Here is a 14493-nt window from a genome sequence, read left to right as displayed (position 1 = left end):
GAAAAGACAATAGGTGAGAAGTTTCCTTACCTGGGAAAGGAAAGAGCTACCTAGGTCCAGAATTCACAAAGAATCACAAACAAGATCAAATCACAAAGGACCACACCAAGACACTTTTAATTAAAATGGCAAAATTAAAGATAGAGAATGTTAAAAGCAGTCAGATAAAAGCAACTAGTTATACACAAGGGAGCACCTATAAGGATATCAGCAGAAACTCTGCAGTCCAGAGGGAGTAGCAATGATATATTTAAAATGATGATAGAGCAGAACATAAAAGGCACCATGCTAAACTGGACCACTGCCTACAGAAGATGCCAAAACAGCATGAAAAATTTGTCCTACCTGCTATACCTTGGTCAAGGCTAAAAACTCTGCCCAGGGACAGATTCCCAGCCTAATTAGTCAGAATCTTCTTGGCAAATAAATCACATTGGTCTGTCAAACACATACTACATTGTTATAGTTTTGTTTAAATAGTTGTCTTTAAGGAACTTTGAAACACAAGATAATTTATCAAATAATATACCCATATATTTACCATTTCTGATACTCTTCACTGATTTTTGTGGATTCATTTTTCCTTCCATTTTTTTCTGTTTTTGTTTGTTTTTTCCTTCTGCCCAAAGTACGTCTTTTAATTTGTTTGATCATGCATGTCTGTTTGCTGGTGATGAGTTTATTAAATTTTCTATGTATAAAAGTGTCTTTCTTTTGTCTTTGTTAAAGAAGATATTTATGCTGGGTATAGAATGCCAGATGCACTATATCTTTCAGTACTGTAAAGATGTTGCTCCAATACCTCCCCCCTCATGTGTTTTCTATCAGATAATCTGCTTTCAATTTTATTTTTTTCCTCTGCATGCAACATGTCATTTTTCTTTAACTATGTTTAAGTATTTTCTCTTTACCACTTGCTTTGAACAGTTTGATATGATGTAACTTGGCTGAGTGTCTTTCATGTATCCTGTGCTGCAGGTTCATTGAGCTTCTTGGATCTGTGAATTTATAGTTTTATTCAGGTTTGAGACATTTTAGACATTATTTCTTTGTACTCTTTTCTGTTTCTCCCTGTCTGTCCTCTCATCTGAGGATTCTATTTGCACATATATTAGGTCACATAACTTTCCTTCAGCTCACTGAATCTGTTTTCATTTTTAATTTTTTTCTCTCTGGGTTTAAGTTCCAATAGTTTTTAACACTGTCTTCAAACTCACTAATCTATTTTTCTGTGATAATATGCCACTAATTCTATTCAAAGTATTTTCCATTGTAAATATCATAATTTTCATCTCTAGAAGTTTGACTACAGTTTTTTAACATATATATTTCATGTCACAATTATCTGCTTTAATGCCCATGTTTACTACTTCTGCAAGTTGGTAGTTGTTCCACCTGTGAATAAAAGACAGTTTTTGAGTGCACAACATTGACCACCAAGGATGAGTACAAGATTTTTATTAGTCTCATTGGTCCAGTTCTGACATGGGCAGATAAAGTCTGTATTGGTGAATCTAGATTATTTTCCTTAAGCTGCATGTTCAATGATTCAACTGAAGAAACTATAGAGATTGTGAGGGTTAAAATCATTTATAGGGAAGATTTATTAAGCACTGAAATCTATATAAGTTTAAAAGACTCTTCTTATGTATATATTTTAATTGAGACACATTAAATTCTATGTTGATAAATAGTTTGTGGACAAATAATAGCTGTATAAGTCTTAATGAGTCTTTTGTCTCAAGATGGCACCTGCTAGTCCTAATGCATGCTGTCTTGATCAACAAAAATTTACTTTACACTGTGTTTAGTCCAGATTGCTTTATTACATTCCATTTATTTTGCTCTAGAAACTAAAAGGATATCAACTAAAAGAATCTACATTTAGAGCATCCTCTATAAAATAACAAACTGGTTATATAGCAACATGCATATCATTTTTTTAATTTACTTTTATAGTAATACTTACTTTTATATCAGCACAACTAAATACTAAGTACCCTAGTATATAAAAATTATTATATCCTAGGAGCCAGAAAAACTGGATTCTTATTTAACCTTCTCTAAGTACACACATATCATGTAAGGAAGGTTTATAAGTTCTAAGCCTGTTTTCTTATCTGTAAAAAGAGGACTGCATTAGATGACTTCTATAGTAACTTTGAATTAGAATAATTATATATTTGAGATAATAATGTGCACATCAAAAATTGTGAGGATTAAAACTTGTTCATGCTGGATATTTTATTTTTTATTATGGAATATTCTAAGTCTAAAGAAGTAGAGAGAATACATTAATGAACCCCTATGTACTCTTCTCTCAGCTTAATTATCAACTTATGTGCAGTTTTGTTTTATCTCTACAACTACTATTTTCCATTTATTATTTTAAAGCAAATTCCACACATTTTATAATCTTAATCCAAAAATATATTGATGTATATCTATATCTTCTCATTTTAAGGAGGTCAGTTTTCACATGGAAGTTTTAACTCTTGCTTTCAGGGAGAAAAAGGGAGGTCTGAGTCCTGTCTTGCACCTGCTATTTTTCAAGTGCTTTTAGCTCAAAATAATATTCATGCCAAAGTGGCATATTTGGGGGGTAGCATATTCAGTCACCCTCAGAGTGTATGTCCCTCATCAAATAGGAGTTCACATGGAAAGACAGGATAAATGCTTGAGTTGTCCCTTTACTTGACAACTTACAAATTAATAAATTATTTACTTAATGTTCTACAACTTTGTCCAATAAATTGTTGTCACTGTTGCTTTTTATCTTTATGAAACTATGATATAAATACATTTGATATGTTTTAATACTTAACAATTGTTATTCTTACAAGGCTCACATTTTTTCCTTTGGTCAGTGACAGCCTCTTCAAGTTGGTCCCCACATCCTTTTGGAATACTGTTTGTTATTTTATTGAAACTACCATAGTTTCTGGCACGACAGATCTTTCATATGTCCTGCCCGGGATCTGTAACCAGCACTTGATACAAGCAGCCCTGAAGTCCTGCTTGGGGAAATGTTTCTCAGAGATTACAATCTATGCACTAGTGATGTTCATATTTACTAGATTGACCCTGGTATCTAGTCCTTTCCATTAGAAAGGAAAAATCAATAAATTAATATTTCTTATAAGATAAAGTCATCATGAATTGTACTAAAACTTCCAATTCAAATCAGAGCAACAAAGACTTTACTTAAACATTTATAGCTACTTCTCATTTGTCCCATTCTAAAAATCTGGTTCTCAACAAATCAACATAATTATTAATTTCCTTTATTAGACAATACAAATGCAACTGTATTACAATTATAATGCTAACACTACCTCCAAACTTACAACAATCTTAAAATAACAATACTAACACTATTTCCAACTTCATGACTAATATCAGACAAAGATTTTTATTTTGCTTTATTTGTTTGTTTGTGTTGTCCTTTTGGTAACTTTGAGTGTTTGAAGACACTTGAAATAATTTTTCTATTAGTTATCCTAACCACTGGATATACAATTAAAGTCACTTGTGTAATTTGGATTTCAAAGATTATGAAGGATTTTTAAAGAAAATTTTCTTATATTGATATGTAAAATAGGTATATGGTTGTAATGTTAAATACACATAATGCCCAAGAGCCATCCTTGTGTGTGCATGTGTGTATTTTTAAATATGTTACTGGATGCTATTTGCTAACATTTTGTTTAATATTTTACCTCTATTTTCTTAAGTAAAATTGGTCTTTTGTGGTAGAGTAGTTTAATTAATTAATTTATTTATTTTATTTATTTTCCTTTGGCTGCACTGCGTGGCTTGTGGGATCTTAGTTCCCCCACCAGGGATCAAACCCAGGTCCTGGCAGTGAAAGCACTGAGTCCTAACCACTGGACTGCCAGGGAATTCCCAGTATTTTTATGTTTGAGGATTAATGCTGTATTTATTTGTTTAAAATAATTTGGAATTTTGCATCTATGCTCTAAAGAAGTTAGAGTAGCATATTATTATGTAATTTTTAAAGCTGTGACAAAATACCTCTTTGAAATTATCTGGGCCTGATGGCTTTTGTGAGTGATCTCTTTAGCTGCTTTTTTATTTCCTCTATGTTTATTGATCCTTTTAGATTTATAGACTAGAACCACTGTCTGTAAGTTGTCTTTTCGTAGAAAAGTATCCATTTACTGAAGCTTTTCAAATGTATTTATACAGAGTTGTGCAAAAATCTCTGAGTGTTCTTTTAACTTACTCAGGTTTGATGATTATTTCCCCTTTGTCATGTTTTTGGTTTTCTGTATTTTTTCCTGATTATATTGGCTAATGGATTGTCCACTATTTTTATCCCCCCTAGAAATAAACATTAAATTTTCACACACAATTCAGGTGACAAACCTACATTTGAATCCTGACTTGGTTACTTAGATTTTGTCAGATTATTAACTCTCTCTAAATTTCTTTATCTGTAAAGTAATACACATTTTAAGGATTTAAGTGAAAATGAAAGATAATTCTTAGCTCAAAAACTAATATTGGGTAAGCAATATTTACTCTCATTATTAGGAACTACTGATAACAAATAAAACAAAAAAAAATTTTCTCCTATGTGTTTTTGATTATTTTAACAGAATCACTTATTGGTTGTACTAAAATATATAATGATTGCCTTATATAGAACAGCTGTATCGTAATGGAAGTAGGGTAAATCACTTCATAAAATTAACATTGCTAAAATTATGAATATTATAGTTCTGAATGGTCAGATTTATAGTATTGGTCATAATGATAATTTTGTGTTTAAATTCAAACTGATGGTACTTCTCTGGCCGTCCAGTGGTTAAAACTCCAAGCTTCCACTGCAGGGGGCATGGGTTTGATCCCTGGTTGGGAAACTAAGATCCCACATGCTGCAGCACAGCCAAAAAAAAAAAAAAAGAAAATAGATGACCAAATTTAATCTGATATTTCCCATAAAAATCAACAATTTAAAATTCCTGTTTTTTGCTTAATTATCATTCAACAAAAATAGACAAGAGCAAGACTTTAAAAAGTGAATTAAAATTACAAATGCAAAACTATAAATGATGGTGAGATATTTTTCTTATATTTTTATGAAGCTAATATTTGAAATACTATCAATGTTTACTTTGATAGTGTTTTGTAAAGGAATGAGTTGAAAAAAAATGGAAAAAGAGAATACCAAAAACATTCAACAAACTAAGGAGGGAAAATCATTTTTATCCCCACCTACAACATCATAGAAAAATAGATTAGGTACTTGTGTAGAATCACATAGTAAAAGTTACAATATCTAATTAGAATTATTAAGAACTCTAATAAATATAGAAATTTGGAAACTCTAAAATAAAGTTAACTTTTATTTCAGTAACTAGTAGGTAGCTTTATTTTTAATGAAATTGCATTACAAGTCTTATATTTGCATTATGTGAAGACTAAGTTAACATGGGAAGCCTTGTCATGCACGTTTGCATGTGGTGTGTATATGTGTGAGAGAGAGAGAGAGACAGGGAGAGGGAGAGAGAGTGAGATCTGTATAGTTTTAGAAAACTTCAGTCTATTAAGAGATTACCACTGTTACATTTTAAAACATTTTTATATGCAAATTTCCTTTCAGGAGTGGGAAAGATAAATGCTAGTTTATATTGTTCATTCAACAACCATTTTTGAAAGTTACTACTATGTTCTACTACTGTAGAATATTAAAGTGTTGCCATATTAAAATTAAAATAATATTTTATGGACAATTATAAACATAAAATTTAAATAGAATACAGTAAGTACTGTAATAGTCAAAGTTTAAGTACCTTGACATTATTTATACCAGTTTATCATCACATATCATATCTATGCACATATACGTATATCTTTACAGAAAATTTATAATTCTAAAACTAAACCTGCTATCTTTCTATTGTTTAAAATATACATAATTTTCTTTAATTGTAAAATTCAATAAAATCACAATAACCATGTCCTACATGCAATAAATAATTTAAAATGCCTTTCACATGTGTTCATGTTATATGTGTTCTTGCTGTAGTGAAATGACAACATTTTTTCTTTTAAAGCTTGTTCTCTGATTTTTTGTCTATTAACAATGGAATCTAGCAGGCCCCTGAGATCTAAGGCACTTGATCTGTTTGAGAGAATGGGGGATGAGATATCGTTTGTAATAAGGAAAAATGAGCATGGTAAGGTAGGAGGAAAGGGACTACACACAGGATATAACTCTGACTTTCAGAATAAAACACTTTGTGTAATTTATTTTACCCTATTTCTGCTTCCCCTTTTCCCATTCCAATTATCTCTCTTATTCAACTTCTATTACAGATTTCAGCCGCTGGCAAAAGCAGCACACAAGAATGACTCCTCTGAGGCAGAAGCTCATGCTCATCCCCGGATTGCCCAATAGCCCCTCTAAATTTTGTAGTTTGAGTTCCCAGAGCACATCACCCTTACAATAGCAGCCAGTGACCCCAAAATGATAAGTAGAAGCAAATGTCCCAATTGCTTATGGTAACTTCATTTGCCCAAGGTCAGAACAACCCAGTTATGTGTTTAGGAATCCCTGATGAGGACTTGTACTGAATTTACCTTTCTTCTGAATGAGTCTGAAACTCCAAAATGCCTTGTAAAACAGAACTGTGAATTTGAAAATACAAATCATCTTCATGACAGCATTGTCTTTAATTTTAAGTAGTAGACTGAGCATTCTTTAGACTACAATGTATGCATTGAGTTGCTTGAGTAAAAGTAGCTAAAAAGAGCGTGCATTGTAGGACTCTGGAATTTGGTGACCGTTTTTCATAAATAAACTTAGTAGAGGGAGTTGCAGGGAAGGGTGGATAAATAGAGAATAGCTTAGAAAGTAATCCAGTGAGATATATCGAATTATCACACTAATCAAACAAATGGATTGAACTGTCTTACTATTCCTGGAAGATGGATTCCTCTTTCTTAGAAAATTCTTAATCATTACACATTTTATCCTCACATAACAAAAATCCAATTAGCAAGTAGTTCTTGAGCTATGTGCTTAATTAAAGATGTTTGACATAATTTTTTAGGTCTTAGAAGCCTAAATTATTAGGGTTGATATTGACCAGTCAGCAGCTACAGAATCCTAGGCTTCTTCATCCCTGAGCACTACCGTTCTGAAGAAGCCAATGGGCTCTTATCAAAAGTAATAGCCATAAATGATTGCATGTTTAATATGAGATGCATTACACATGCATGCATTTAATTATCAAAAATTAGGAATCTGGTATTATTTTGCAATGATTTTCTTATGCAGATAAAGAAATTGAGGCTTAAACATGTTACATAATTATTCTAAAGTCTTATTAATAATAAATACAAAGCAATTATTTGAAACAGTGTTGAAAGTGCATTGTCTGTCCATTCTTAAACCATGATTCTCATTGTTCTATAATCAAACTAATCTTGTGGTTTTCTCCTTTTGGAGAAACTAGATGTATATGCACAAAAATTTATCATATTGCATATCTAAATCATAGAAAGAAATTTTTGTTAACAAATTACCATATTTTCTTTAAAAAATATCTTGAGACACAAACGCTATACTGAAAAATAGTAGTCAATATTTTGGGAGAGACAATGACTAAATCATCTTATTTTTATGGCCTTCTAGTTGGCCTTTAATATAAGAAGGCATTGATATTACAGTATAGACTTTGCTATAAAATACAAATTTATAAGACTGTACATTTCATGTCAACAGTAAATATTTTGGGAGAAAAGTTTTGAACTTATTTATTTAGTTATTTTTTAACTTCTCCCTCTATATCTTATCTTTGAAAAATTCCTTCTCTACAATTTTTACACCACTGTATGTTTTTGGGATCAATTTGTTATCATAAATTTAATGTTTTTGATTATATGATCGTCTCAATACATACAGAAAAAATGTTTGATAAAATTCAACATCCATGTATGATAAAAACTCTCCAGAAAGCAGGCATAGAGGGAACATACTTGAAAATAATAAAGGCCATATATTACAAACCCACAGCTAACATCATATTCAACAGTGAAAAGTTGAAAGCATTTCCTTTAAGATCAGGAACAAAACAAATATACCCACTCTCACCATTTTTATTCAACATAGTTTTGAAAGTCCTAGCCACAGAAATCAGAGAAGAAAAATAAATAAAATGAATCTAACTTAGAAAGAAAGGATTAAAACTGCTATTGTTCGTAGAAGACATGATATTATGCATAGAAAATCCTTGACACGTCACCCAAAAACTATTAGAGCTCATCAATGAATTTGGTAAAGTTGCAGGATACAAAATTAATATACAGAAATCTGTTGCATTTCTATAAACTAACAATTAACTGTCAGAAAGAGAAATTAAGGGAACAATCCCATTTACCATTGCATCAAAAAGAATAAAATACTTAGGAATAAACCTACCTGAAGAGGGAAAAACCTTGGAAAACTAAAAGACACTGATGAAAGAAAGTTTAATTGACATGAACAGATGGAGATGTACCATGTTCTTGGATTGAAAGAATAAATATTGTTAAAATGACCATACTACACAAGGCAATCTACAGATTCAATGCAATCCCTATCAAAATACAAATGGCATTTTTCACAGAACTAGAACAAATAATTTTAAAATTTTTGTGGAAACACAAAAGGCCCTGAACAGCCAAAACAATCTTGGGAAAGAAGAACAGAGCTGGGGGAATCATGCTCCCTGACTTCAGACTACACTACAAAGCTACAGTCATCAAAACACTATGGTGCAAAAATAGACATATAGATCAATGGAATGGTATAGAAAGTCCAGAAATAAACCCATGCACTTATGGTTAATTAATCTATGACAAGTGTTTTCAATAAGTTGTGCTGTGAAAACTGGACAGGAAAAAAAGGAAAAAAAAAAACAAAAATAAACAAATGAACCTAATTAAGGTTAAAAGCTTTTGCACAACAAAGGAAATCATTGACAAAAGAAAAAGACAACCTACAAAATGGCAGAAAATATTTTCAAATGATATTACTAATAAGGGGTTAATATCCAACATATGCAAACAGCTCATACAACTCAACATCAAAAAAAAAAAAAAACAGATTAAAAAATGGGCAGAAGGACTGATTAGGCCTTTTTTCATAGAGGACAGGCAGATGGCCAATCGGCACATGAAAAGATGCTCCACATTGCTAATAATCAGGGAAATGAAATCAAAACCACAATGAGATATCACCTCACACTTGTCAGAAAGACTATCATCAAAAAGAACACAAATAACAATGTTGGCAAGGATGTGGAGAAAATGGAACCTCCCAACATTGTTGTGAGGAATCTAAATTGGGGCAGCCACTCTAAAAAACAGTATTGAGATTTCTCAAAAAACTAAAAATAGAACTACCACACAATCCAGCAATTCCATTCCTGGGTATATATCAGAAAACAAACAAACAAACAAACAAAACACAATAAAACAAAAAAAAAGAAGCACTAATTCAAAAAGATACATGTACTCCAATGTTCATAGCAGCATTATTTGAAATTGCCAGGATACAGAAACATCCTAAGTATCTATCAACAGATGAATGGATAAAGAATAAATTACATACATATTTATATAATTCCATTGTGTGTATATAAATGTATATATAATGGAATACCACTCAGTCATAAAAAATAATGATATTTTGCCATTTGCAGCAATATGGATGGACTTGGAGGGCATTATGCTAAGTGAAATAATTCAGAGAAAGACAAATACTGTATAATATCACTTATATGTGGAACCTAAAAAAATATAGGAAACTAATTACCATAACAAAAAAGATAAGCAGGCTCACAGATAGAGAGAACAAACTAGTGGTTACCAGTAGGGAGAGGGAAGGGGAAATATCCATATAATTGTAGGGGAGTAAGAGGTACAGATAGGTATAAAATTAGATACGAGGATATACTGTTACAACATGGGGAGTATAACCAATACTTCACAGCGACTATAAATTGAGTATAATCTTTAAAATTTGTGAATCATAAAATTTGTACACCTGTAACATATAATATTATACAGCAACTATACTTCAATTAAAATAAGAAAAAAATTAAGCTATACTTGTAAAAAAAAAAAAGAGCATATTTAAATAAAAATGATCTTAAAAATCACCTAAAGCACTACTCTTATAGAAAATGTGAAACTTTTCTGAGGGAAAAAAAAATTCATATATTTCAGTCATATATTTTGTTAGAAATCTACTATTCCTTCTAAAATCATTCTAATTTTTATTTTGCAATATAATCTAAACACAATGTCTAAAAATGTGTAAAAGGAAATCACTTGATACCTGTGCATTCCTCAAGTTCCATTAGTGATAAAATCTGCTGCACTAGATTAGTCATATATTTCTGTGTAACAAATCATACCTAAAATTATTAGCCTAAAATAGAAATATTAATTTATTAGCACTTATTCTTTTTGTGGGTAAAAAACTCAATTAGAGAAGAGCAGAGATATTCTCAATATATGAGGCCTCAAATGGAGGTTCATTCACTCACACATCCAGGGGTTGATATTGGATGTAGGCTGGGACCCTAGCTGGTCAGAAATAATTACACGTCTCTCTATTTAGCCTGGACTTCCTAACAGCATGTTGACTAGGTTCCAAGTAGGAGTGTCCCTGGTGAGAAACGGCAGGGTAGAAACAATATTTTATTTTCTCTTCAATGTTTTGAAGCTGAACAGCATCACTTCCACCACATTCTATTCCATAGGCAGTTGCACAGATCTGTCTAGGCACCGTGGGAAGAAACAAAGACTCCTCACCTCTGTAGAGAAGCCTGTCAACTTTACACTCTAAGATGGGATATATCGTGTTACCATGGTTTGCTTTCCAGGCCAACAAAATATAAATAATTCCAACTCATTCCCTCCCACAAAACCCCAAGATTTCTTCCCATTATGATATCCACTAACTGTCCAGGATCTTATATAAATGAGGTTCAAAGGCAGCTGAATCTCCTGTGCTGTCGTTCCTGGGCACAGCTCTTCAAGTACAGTTCTTTGCATTCTAAAGACCCACAAAATTAAGGGGAAAGTGCATATGCCCCTCATATCCAATATGCAGTGGTTATGCCGATATGGTATAATTTCCACGGATACCCCTATTCAATAAGGGAGAAAACTGAAGTCACACACAGATGTCATCAGTTGGTAGAAATTATGAAATTTAGCTGAGCACATGATGCTTGCTGACTACTTGAATAAGATTCAGTTCTATTTCCTGGAAATGGTTTGACACAGCTGTTTGATACACATTCTAGGCTTTTAGCTACCTTATGAGTTATTATTACAGCTCCACAAAAATATGGCCAGTGTGTGCATCTGAGTATTTTTCTCAGCCTGTTTCTGTTTGTTATTTGGACTCCAAAGGCACATTTGTATGTTGTTCTATCTCTGCCTTTTGATTCCTATCTGGTTGTATTTCTGTCAATATAATTCTCTTAAAAACTTTGTGTATTTTCTATGGAACTTACAGGGATATTTTTCTGCTAGAAAAAAACTACACATAAAAATTTGGGTGGAACATACTCTTCTCTACCGGGGATTTCTTATAAGGATGCTGTAGGATAATACCAGTAAGATTCTTAGAGACATTTATTTTCTGTTTGAGACACCAAGTTAAAACTTTGAGTTCGTAATCAAAGTTTTATAGTCACAACATCAGCTTCATCTTTATATTATGGATCTTAACAATGCCTTTGATGTAAGATTAGCTCAGTATCCATTTAATAATTTTAGCATCATTTATCATCTGGAGATACCAGGAATCAGAAAAAAAAAATCATCTTCAGACCCAGAAAGCCATAGCTGCTTTATGTTTATTCACTCATTCTTTAGCTTATCTGTGGTCTCATTTTACTACATGCACTTAGAAGAAACAAATGAATAGCTTCAACAGAAATCTCCTTAACTTCACTATCTACTTCATTTGATACAATTTCTTCTTTTTTTTAATACTGCAGGTGATACGTTGTTGTTGCTACTGCTGTTTTAATTTTTTACATAATAACACAGCGTCTTAAAGGGTCATGAGACTTCTGCTAATATTCTCTTCAAGGTCATTTCAATTTCCAACTACCACTTGGTCTCAAAGTCACTGACTCAAGTTTTAGGGTTTGATTGTTTATTTTTGTGGAAGAACTACACTCATAGTTGCATAGCAAAAAATAATCTATGTTATTTATTTATCACTGTATAACACATTAACCTTAAATGTAGTGATTTAACAGCAATAATCTAATCATTTCTATGGATTTCAGACAGAGCACTGGGCACGTTGCTTTTTTCTGCTCCACAGTGCCTAATATCTCATCTGGGAGACTTGAACACTGCAGACTGAAATTATCTGAAGGCTTATTATTTAGATATTTGGTAGCTGAAGGCATTGTTAGTTTAGCTGAAGTAAAACACATGGACAGTTCATGTAGCTTCTGCTTCCTGAAACATAATGGCTGGGTCCACAAAAAGTGTACAGAGAGAAAGAAAGAGAGAGAGATAGGCAGAAGTAATATTACCTTTTATAACCTTATAGCTTCAGAAGTCATGCAGTATTACTTCTGTCACATAATACTGGCTGAGATAGTTATGATGCTCTGTCCAGTTTCAAGTAGGATAAGGAGCACAACCTCACCTTTCAGTAGAGTTGTGTCTATATCATAATATAAGTGTGTGTGAGGTTGCACAATATAAATTAACATGGTCATATTTGGAAACTAAAATCTTTAGCATCTAATAACATGAAGTGGTTCAAAAAAATACCAAGAAACTGAGGAATTCCAGAACTCATGAGGAGAAACTTATTATAGGAATGGCCAGTTATGCAATAAAATAAAGTACAATCAAACACAACACCATCTTTTCAAAATATATTGAAGTACAAGTTAATTTTTGTCAACAATTGTATCAATGATGTATTTTTAATGTTAAGGATAAGGAGAATAAAATAAATTAAATTTTCACTTTACCAGGTGATTCCTGGCTACTTATAAAGAGTGGCAAATCAAATATTTATATTTCAACATAGGTAAAATTTCACAGGTGTGTATTCTGTGTGTATTTTTAATAGTAATTGATCACTAATTGTGTCTGGCCAGTGGGCAGGAATACAGCTGATAAAAGTAAATTCTATATGGAATGATTTGATTGAAATATTTTTTGTGGGGTAGCAATATAAATTATCATAGTTTACCTGGTTTTCTGCCAGCAAAATCTCCATCTGCATAACTGGAGACAGAGTTTATAGCTAAAGGTTTGAGAGAGTAATGATAAAGCATGAATGAAAATAACACATACCCATAGTTTAAAGACATAGAAGATCTTTACTCTTTATTCATTTCTTTCAATAACTCCCTGTGTATTTCCTAGTGAATAGTGAAAAGACAGTGAAATTATGGCTAGAGGAAAGTTTCAGAAAACAGAAATGTGAGCCACTTGCCCTAGAGCTGTGTGATAAAAAGACTAGAAAATTTAGATAATCTAGGGTCTAAAATATCATATCCTGGTGGAAAATGCAGGCTGTAATATAATTTCCCATGAACTCTGTATACTGTATGTATATATATACATAAAGGTGGACCAAACAAAAACCAAAAAAAAACCAGTAAAAGTAATGGATTTACACTGTGGGTGAGCTGGAGATAAAAAGTGTTTTTCCAGGGAGAAGGCTTCATTTTTTCTCAGAAGAAAGTTTAAAAATGCTTATCATTTATTGCATCCTTGGCATTTAATATAGGTGAATAGCCCACAGAACAAAAATCAAGTAGCCATTATCATTACCATCATTCTCATTTAGCAACAGTATATCAGTACTTCGTACATACTTTGAACAAAAAGAATCCACTATTAAGTGTGGATTGATGGATAATCTTAACTACCTCACAGCTTTCCCAGTGAATGACCTCTTAGAAGAGATTAGAACTCATCATAAACTCTGTCATTAGTGTAAACAGTAGAATTCCATTACATCTGTTCTTATTTGTCAAATATGTTCCAATTGAAAGCTGCAAAATTTTTTTTTTAAAGTCAGCATTCTGTGTTTTTTCAGAAGAATGAGCAGAACTCCACAGGAATTACCCAGGCTAGTTATTGCTGGAAAAATTTTGAACTTTCCTACAAGTGCAGTAGAATAGAATTTTCATAATGTATACCTTAAAGGGCACTGGTAAAGCTGACAGCTTTAAAATATTTGTTTTTCTACCTGCTGACTTAACAAAAGCTCTGAATGTGTTTTTCTCTTTTTCCCCTGACCCATGCAGGAGTGTAAATGGGAGCTGTGAGTTAGTGGAGTTTTGCTTGAGACCTACTGTGTACTATGTTATCAGCAGTGATTTCAAAGTCCAGCATTAATAAACATTCAACTCTATTTCCTATTAATAATAGTTCATTAACCTTCACTCCAAGCCTCAGGACTAAAAAAGAAAAAAA

The sequence above is a fragment of the Delphinus delphis genome, chromosome 18, assembly GCF_949987515.2.
Source record: "Delphinus delphis chromosome 18, mDelDel1.2, whole genome shotgun sequence".
In the NCBI taxonomy this organism is placed as follows: Eukaryota; Metazoa; Chordata; class Mammalia; order Artiodactyla; family Delphinidae; genus Delphinus; species Delphinus delphis.
Note: the sequence above shows the minus strand (reverse complement) of the source record.